Genomic DNA, 9,756 nt, shown 5'->3' on the forward strand with positions numbered 1-9,756 from the left:
CAGCAGCGAGCCTTCCTCCTGGGGACCAGATGGCACCAGTGGCTCCGCCGTCTCAGCAACTACAGGGCCAAGAGCATCTGTCTTCTCGCTGCGGCCAACAGAACTCCCCAGAAAGAAGTCCCATGGGCTCTAACGGGGTCCGTTTCTGAGCCAGTCCTTCCCACTCTCAGGGGATAAAATGCTGTGACTAGGCTGGCAGAGAGCCAGGTGGGGACGGGGTCAGCTTTGCTGGACACCACGCACGGCCAGACAGTGGGAGAGAGTAGGACAGGGTTCCCTCGGGAACATCAAAGAGCTGTTTCTGGAAGATGAGAACCAAGACCTAAAGAGCAAAGACAATAGGTGTGAACTGTACCACCCAGCATTCTTGATGCGTATCAAACGCGAGGGCAGGAAGTGGCCATGGCTTCAGACATTCCTGGAACTGTCATTCGAAAGGGCACCAGAAATTGCAACACTCATGTTCTTTGCCACCCTTTCACTCCGACCACAGAGTCCCTCATCTCTGTTTCCTTTCTCTCCCCTCTTCCCCAAGCCCACGGCCAAACAGGCCCTCCTCACGGCCCCTGAGCTCCCAACCCCTGCCTTTAAGCAACAGCCCACAACAATCATCAGGTGGTCATCCCAAACCCCCTGCAGAGAGGATCTCATTGTGTCCTTTCATCAGAGCCCTTCGGCTGCAGGGCAGGGTCGCAGAGCTCTAACCACGGCTTCCTGGGGTGCCCACCCCTGCTTCACGGAGAGGGGTTCCCACAGACTGGGCAGCAACCACAGGACGTGTCTGTGACACTTGGCAGATGTGTGAGGTGGTGTACAAAGAGCCTGAAGCCGACTTCTGGCAAGATGGAGGAGGCATAGGTGGACGCACCGTACTTCCACGCATAACCAAGATTGGAACAACAACAATTTAGAGGCAGAATAACACCCAGTACTGACAGAGAATTTATCTGAATGGAAGTCGGACAGCCAAGAAGTTGAAGTGGACCCATTTATCCAGACCGGTAGGAGGGGTGGAGAGGAGCAGCCGGGCGCGGGGCACAGCATTTGGAGAACAGGGAGAGTTGGGTGCATAAGGCAACCGGGAGCGCGTAAGGCATCTGGGGCGAGCAAGATCACAGTGGGTGGACCCTGAGTACGCAAGTGGCAGCTGGCAGACCCAGTGAGGCGGTGATTGTGGAGCAGGGCAGAGCGCACAACCCAGGATCCCAGGGAAGGGACTGAGGTCCCAAGGAGAACGGAGCTACCGCCATTGTTCCCTCTTGCCCCCGCCCCCACATACAACATCACAATCTAGCGACTGGGGTGCCCAGCCCCAGTGAACACCTAAGGCTCCTCCCCTCATGGTAATAGGAGCGACCAGACCCGCCCCCCCCCAAAAATGGCTCAAACAGAACAAATCAGTGCCCCAGAACTCATCCTTCTGAGTGACTAAGAGATAGCCAACCTATCAGATGCACAGTTCAAAACACTGGTGATCAGGAAGCTCACAGAATTGGTTGATTTTGGTCACAAATTGGATGAAAAAATGCAGGTTACCATAAAAGAAATGAAGGAAAATGCATAGAGAACCAATAGTGATGGGAAGGAAACTGAGACTCAAATCAATGGAGTGGACCAGAAGGAAGAAAGAAACAACCAAACAGGAAAGAATGGAGAAATAAGAATTCAAAAAAATGAAGAGAAGCTTAGGAACCTCCAGGACATCTTTAAATGTTCTAACATCCGAATTATAGGGGTACCAGAAGGGGAAGAGGTAGAGCAACAGATTGAACACGTATTTGAACAAATAATAAAGGAGAACTTCCCCATTCTGGCAAAGGAAATAGACTTCCAGGAAGTCCAGGAAGCTCAGAGTGTCCCAAAGAAGTTGGACCCAAGAAGAAACACACAAAGGCACATCAGAATTACATTAGCCAAGGTAAAAATGAAGGAGAGAATCCTAGAAGCAGCAAGAGATAAGGGGACAGTAATCTACAAAGGAGCTCCCATCAGACTGTCAGCTGATTTCTCAAAAGAGACCTTACAGGCAAGAAGGGGCTGGAAAGAAGTATTCCAAGTCATGAAAGGCAAGGACCTATATCCCAGATTATTCTATCTAGCAAAGCTTTCATTTAGAATGGAAGAGCAGATAAAGTGCTGCTCAGATAAGGTCAAGTTCAAGGAGTTCATCATCACCAAGCCCTTATTTTATGAAATGTTAAAGGGACTTATCTAAGAAAAGAAGATAAAAAAAACATGTATAGTAAAAGGACAGCAAACTCACAATTATTAACAACCACACCTAAAGCAAAACCAAAAGAAACTAAGCAAACAACTAGAACAGGAACAGAACCACAGAAATGGAGATCACATGGAGGGTTAGCAACAGGGGAGTGGGAGGAGGAGAGAGGGGGAAAAGGTACAGAGAATAAGTAGCATAGATGGTAGGTAGGAAATAGACAGGGGGAGGGTAAGAATAGTGTGGGAAATGTAGAAGCTGAAGAACTTATAAGCATGACACATGGACATGAACTAAAGGGGGGGAGTGGGTGGGAGAGGGTGTACAGGGTGGAAGGGAGTGAAGGGGGCAAATGGGACAACTGTAATAGCATAATCAATAAAATATATTTTTAAAAAAGAGAGAGACTGTAGCCGAGTTGCAGAAGCTGTACTGGAAGCCGAGAATTCTCTTTCCTGAGGAGGAGACCCATCTGTGCCTCTGGGGAAGGGCTGAGGCACAGGGACCCAGCGGTCCGGCTGCAGCTCTGCTGGGCCAGGAGGAGCGCCCGATCCCCGCGGCACCCAGAGAGCCTGTGCCCACCGGAGCACGTGCCGGAAAGAATAATCGTGACAATAACATAAAATGGCACTAATAGTAATCCTAATCCAGGGCCGCTCTCGATATTTTAAATGAAAACACTTTTGACTCTCACACGGATACGAGGTAGGTGCTGAGCCTGATTTACACGGAGCATGCGTTGGAGGAAGAAGCGCTAAGGGACTGAGCACGTACTTCGTGTATTCCCTTGGCCGTGCACTCACTCTCTGAACAAACACTGAATACTGAGCGGACACTGACTGTACTCCACACACGGGTGTGCTGGGTGTCAGGGTCCCAGGGGAGAGCTGTCACGAAAGTTACAGCCGTGTAACTTGGAGTATCTGAAGGGCCCATAGCCATTAACTAGGCAAAGAGGGAAGGGCAGAGCATCCCGGGCAGCGGGGACGCATGCACTGAGACCCTGCAGGGGCGGGAGTGTGCGCAGCAGGAGCGATGCAGACGGACCCGTGGTGAGCCAGGTGGACAGCGAACCCCGTACTTGCCATCTGCCGACTCGCTGAGCCTTCACGACACCCCTGTGACGCAGTTACCATTTTTAATATTACTTTGCAGGCGAGGAAACCGAGGCACAGAGAAAGTAAGTGGCTCGCCCAGGAACACAGAGCTCCACCAGCAGCGGGAGAACCGGGCTTCTCCCACCGGCATCCCAGGCAGCCCTAATCCTTAGGTCAGGGCAGGCAGGAGAAGTCTGTCCATCTGGGGCAGGCCGGAGGTCTGGCCGCACTCCGGAACCGTTTTCGCTGCAGCTGCAGCCCTAGGCTTTGTGGTTTCTGTGACAGGGGGAAGGAGAGTGCAGACGGCCTTTCCCAGCCACCAACAGGAATCCCTGCAGGTAGTTATTGGCGTTCAGCCACAGGAGACGCCGCAGTGAGCCTGCTGAGGAGCCAGCCCGGGGAGAGGCAGGCGAGGAGACGCGAATTTCCCCTGGAAGAATGCATTTCCCCTCCCAGCTCCCTTAGGGGCGAGGCTGTTGGGACAGAAGCTGTTCGGACTCTGAAGCCGGGCCAACCTCCTTCCGAAGGGCAGCTCTGTCCACCACTGACCCGAGGCAAGTTACATCCGAGCCTCCGTTTCCTTTTTTTAAACAAAGTAGAAGTCTCCAGAAAACGTCTTTCAGGTTCTCCCCTACCTGCATTCCACAGGCCCAAGTCTCCCACGCCCCAAATGCAGGCACCACAGATAGGGGGGTGAATAGATACCTATATACAAATATACACACACAAACACGTGTGTAGGCATATGTTGTCTCCGTTGGGATACTTCTGGCTGTAAGTACAAAAAACAACCTGCAAATGCGTGATTTGCTTGTCAAGAAGTCTGGAGATAATAAACGCCTGTCCCGTGGGTCCAGCTGTTACTCAATGATGTCTAACAGAAATCTCAAACTCAACGTGGCTGGAAGTGAACGTTCGATCCCGGACGCCCCAGAACCCTTTTTTCTCCCCTCCCGAACACCTGCTTGCTCGAGCCCAGAAGCGCCTTCAAATTGTTCTCAAGTTCTCTCTTACACCCACTTTTTACATCTGCTCCGCCACCTAGTCCGGTCCTGCTTTCCTTAAACCCGGACGTAGCTCCACTGCGAAGAGAATGAACAGGAGTCCGGGGCCCCGCAGCTGCCCAGCCCTTACCACGCATTCACAGACTCTCGTGACTGCGTGACTGTGTCAGCAAAGATAAGGCGTTTGAATTGCTATCGCCAAGGCCATCAATTCTCCACATCCCTTGCCCTGGCTTGAGGTGGCATTGGGGAACCAGGGCATTTTTGGGGGTGGGGGGATAACTAAAGAGAAGCTAAGCTGGGGAATCCATTTAGCTGAGTTTTGCAGGGAAGTCAAACTCATGTTCACCGGGGGCCACGTCAGCCTCACGGTTTTGCCTTCAAAGGGCTGAAACGATTTTAAGGCTGTATACATGTAACCACTCCTTAACTGTTAAGGAGCTGAAATTACCTTTGGCCCTTTGAAGGCAACCATGCGAGGTTGATGTGGCCCCCCGGTGAACATGAGTTTGACACACCCCTGATAGTGGCTGTCACCACGGCAGTCACGTCTTCTTCGCACAATAAAGTAAGTCACTGCCTGCTGTCCTGGCATGGGGGTGGCCTCCTGCCCACGCTCCTGCCTCACCCATTGTTAAGACACACAGGTGCCAGGCCAGAGGTCATGGAAAGCAGAGGAGAGAGAGGAAGAATCTGGATCCTTGATAACATCATTGCTCTCTTAAATGGACTTTGAAACTCTCTGCATGCACACATCTTATAAGTCCATCATACACTTGCAGGTTGGCTATTGTTGTTCACTTGTAGCCAAAAGCATCTCCTCAGATGTAACAGCATCTGCTGATGTGCGTCTAACATTCACCCGGAAGGAGCAAAACTGGGCATGGTGATGGGGAGCCTTGTGTTTTCTGGATATTTTTATTCTCCTTGAATGCTGCTGATCTCGGATCAGTTCTCACCATTTCAAAAATTAGAGAGCACAGCTTCAAAAGCCAGTGGAATCATTGAGTTTGACCTTCCTTTTGAGGGTACGAAATAAGTGAATTTAATCTGGCAAGCCTGGCCCTTGCTGAAACAGCCTCAGGGAGGCTGTTGGGACAGCGAGAGAAGAGAGGCTGTGGACAAGGCTGGCCTCTAAAAGGCTGGAAGGTGCCCTGGGTGGTGGGACTCAGCCTTGCGGAGCTGGAGGGGCAGTGAGGATTCTTCCTGCCTGCGTTTGTCCCCACCACCCAGCAGCTCAGCCGGCCCAGCCCCACGTTTCAAAGGGTTTCCTGGAAACAGGCACAGCTGCGCCATGCCCCTTTGAAGTTTTCTGAACGTTTACTCCCAGTGTGTCCGCCCGCCTGCTTCCTTCGGAGAAAGGGCTGCTGGCGAGCGAAGGGACCTCAAAGATGGTTTTGTCATTTGCTTTACAAGTCGGGAGGTAGGATTTTTTTCAAAGTCACAGGAAGTCAATCGGTGACAGGGTGGGAGTCGCCAAGGGCGTCCTCGCCTGCCGGTGAGTGCTTAGTGTGTCCCTTTCACGCTCCTGCTCTGCCCGGCGCTCCTTATCTCCTCCCAGGGACCTCGGCGTGAGCCCTGACCGGGAAACTCCCTCTGACAAACGACCTTGACATCCACAGCTCCCAGGTCTGGGGAATGCCGTATTTTCCCAACCTCCTCCCAGAGATTTACAGGGCACGTTAGCAGATTCAAGGCTCCGGAAAACCTTGCCATGAAGAGAACTATTTTAAGAAAAAAAATTCCCCCACAGCAGAAGCTCTGGAATCACTTCGGTTCACACCCTTCCTCTCCCACCTCGAAGCTAGGTGGCCCTGGGAAAATCGTGTAAGGCCTGAGAGCTTCAGTTTCCTCTTTAATAAGATAAGGATTTTAATGACACCCACCCCTTGGACTTCCTGTCTGCTGGCAGAAGTCCAGAGTCCCTTATCAGAAATCAGGGTTTCAAAATTTAGAAATGTTCAGATTTCAGAAAAGTGCTGTGGTATATAGGCCACTATAAACACATTGAAACGAAACATATGAATAGTCACACGGAGTGGGTTCAACAAGACAATCAAGAGCCTCGGAAAAGGCCAAGGTTTTCTCCCAAAGGAGTCTGGGTGCCAGGCTTTTTAGAAACTGTTGGTTTTCATAGCTTCTTAAAAAAATGTCTGAATTGTGGATGAAGAAATGAGAACGGGTAATGGAGGCGATAGTTACCCTCTATGAAGCATTTATTGGGGCCAGGTAATGTTCCAAGCACGTCACACGGATAAACTCTTTGAATGTACTATATCTTCCCATTAGGCAGATGAGCAAACTGAGGCACGGAGGGACCCCGAGCCCCCAGCAGCAGTGCTGGGGTTCAACGAGGTAACAAATACCAGCTGTGGTCACAGAACCTGGCACGCAACCACCCCTCCATAAACGTTAGCTATTACGGTCCTTTTAATGTCACCTCTTCAGTGGTGGAAAAATTATGAGTAATTTTTATCTTCTTTGTGTATAGGTGCAAGTTCTAATTTTACTATAATGAAAATATTCTGTATGGGAAAAACATTTTTTTTTTCATGAAACCGAAGTTCTGAACTGAGTCTCATCTCTCGCTTGGTTTTCTGACTCACTCTGTCCAACCCAGTGCTGGTCCAGGCAGAAATGAATATGTCAACCTCAAGGCTGACCTCTTTGGGCACAGACAGGCCAGATACCGGGCAGCCCGGGAGGGGCACAGCTTCAGGGAAGAACTTGCTACTACTCTCCTGTGACAAGTGCTGTTGGCTGACAGCCTCCAGCCACGGCATCTTTGGGATGTGTCTCAACCTCCAAGCCAAGGCCTCGGTCTTCCCGAACAGCCCTTAGCCATGACTGAGCACAGTGAGGGGCAGGGGGCTGGCTCTTTCTGCCCATCACGGGGTTCCTCTAGCCAACAGTCTGGGCCCTAAAGCGCCCCATTGAATTGATCAAGGCCTTGTCTAATCTGCATTCCAGCCTGAGGCTCCCTTGACCAGCTTAGCATCCCCCCTTATTTCCCACAAGCACTACGCTCCAGAGAACTTTGATCCAGGGCTCAGCTAAGGCGCAGAAGCCCCTTGATTTTGGAGAGGGGGTTGCTGCTCTCTAGTGCCAGCAGATAAATAACGACCCACCTTTTTTTTTTTTAAAGATTTTATTTATTTATTTTCAGAGTGGGAAGGGAGGGAGGGAGAAAGAGAGAGAGAGAGAGAGAGAGAGAGAAAGAGAAAGAGAAAGATCAATGTGCGGTTGCTGGGGGTTATAGCTTGCAACCCAGGCATGTGCCCTGGCTGGGAATTGAACCTGCGATACTTTGGTTCGCAGCCTGTGCTCAATCCACTGAGCTACGCCAGCCAGGGCACGACCCACCTTAAACAGGAATAGTAACCTGTTCCCCTTCAGCGATGATGGACCCAGAACGGGCACACGACCCAGCTCTTACCTAATGAAAGGGCATTCATTGAAGCCCATTTGTTTGTGTTACAGATAGGGGAACTGGGCCTCAAAGGGAAGGTATAACTTGCTCGGGATTATACGGCCAGGTTCTGTTAGAATCAAAATCGGTGGCCAGGCTGAGAATGCCTAGGCTGAATCTGATCATGAGGAAATAACAGACAAATCCAAGCTAAGGGACACTGTTAAAAAAAAAAAAAAAAAGACCAGGAGTGTGTGTGGAGAGTGTATCACTCAACCATGTCCATGTCATAAAAGACAAGGAGAGGTGGCGACATGTTCCAGATTATAGGGGACTAAAGAGACCCATGACAACTAAGTGCAACATCTGAGCCTCAACTGGATCCTGTGCCTGAGGAGGAAAAACCTGTGGGATCTTTTATTGGATTAATTAACAAAGATGGAATACCATGATAGAAATTATAGCCTGGCTGGTGTAGCTCAGTGGATTGAGGGCAGGCTGTGAATCACAGTGTCGCAGGTTCGATTCCCAGTCAGGGTACATGCCTGGGTTGCAGGCCATGACCCCCAGCAACCGCACATTGATGTTTCTCTCTCTCTCTCTCTATCTCCCTCCCTTCCCTCTCTAAAAATAAATAAATAAAAAATTTAAAAAAAAGAAATTATAGACTATATTAAAGGTACTAAGTTGGTAACTCTGCCAGGGTTAAGATAATATTCCTATTAACAAATGCACACTGAATTTTTTAATAGTAAGGGGCCTCGACATATGTTACTTATGTTCAGATGGTTCAAAAATGAAACACACACACAGAGTGGTAACATACAGTGTTAACAGCAGATCTGGAGGAGGGTACATAGGTGTATATGTAGGTGTTTTTTGTCCTTTTTTATTTGCCCAACTTTTCTGTAGGTTTGATAGCATGAACAAATACAACATTGAAAAGAACAAAGATAAAAACGTTAGAGACCAGACTCCGCCCACTCCCCACCCCCCCACCCCCCAGTCCCCAGCTCGCTCTTACTCTGGGTCGTAAATGCTTGCCCAGGGCTTCAGGCAACTTCCAGACTTACAAGGAAGTTTACGAAACTCAGCCCATAGTGGAAGGGTTCGGACGAATTATTAATGTTTACCGGGTGCAAGAGCTTCATTCTAGAACATCCAGGGAGCAAACTAGAACAGGCCGGACCAGCTCTAGAACCAGAACAATCTGGGAGAAGCGGCAGCCATTTCTGTCCTGCCCTCCCCGCCTCCAACTCTCCCAGCCGGGACTGGGTTCGTCAGGGTCTTCGGGCTGCAGGTGATCGGAGACTCAGCGAAGAGGGCCTTCACTGACTGGGACACTTACTATCTCAGGTAACAATAAATCAGTAGGTAGGCCTTTGCAGAATTGGGTATTTTGGCCCCTCAATATTAGCTTCTTGAGGATTCCCTTGGCCTTTTCCTCGTGGTCTCAAAATGACTGCTGTAGCTCCAAATGTCACATCCTAGAACAGTGTCCAAAGGATGGAAGAATGTGTGTGTAAAAGGTAAGGGGCTGGGGGAGGAATCTCTTTCTTTGAACAAGGAGACTACTTCCCAGAAGCCCTCAGCAGACTGTCCCGGCTACCCAGTTGGCCGGGGCTGGGCCCCGTGTTACCCCAAGATGAAGACAAAGGGGGACAGATCGCCACGGCTGGCTTATACCAACCAGAATTCATGCTCTGGGGCTGGCATGCTATTCTAGTCCCCCAAAGTTGGGCTCCGTTGGCAAGGAAGAGGGGGAATTAAGCAATCAGTGGAGTCTGCTCATGCCTCGGTGGTCTCTCGAGTGGGGACCTTGGTTCTCCTTTCGTGATCTCCTTTTGGGGTCGAAGAACAACTTGGACCCCAAAAGGATGCCGAGTAGCTCAGAGCCACTAAGATCTACATCAGGTGCTCTACACTGGATGCCCCCGTCTTTGCCCATCCAGCCTGCATCCCCTGTGTTCGCTCGCAGCACCCAGCATTTATTAGGGGAACCTCACCTTGCCCACGTGCAGTCCCCGA

The sequence above is a fragment of the Phyllostomus discolor genome, chromosome 9 (genome assembly GCF_004126475.2).
Source record: "Phyllostomus discolor isolate MPI-MPIP mPhyDis1 chromosome 9, mPhyDis1.pri.v3, whole genome shotgun sequence".
NCBI lineage: Eukaryota > Metazoa > Chordata > Mammalia > Chiroptera > Phyllostomidae > Phyllostomus > Phyllostomus discolor.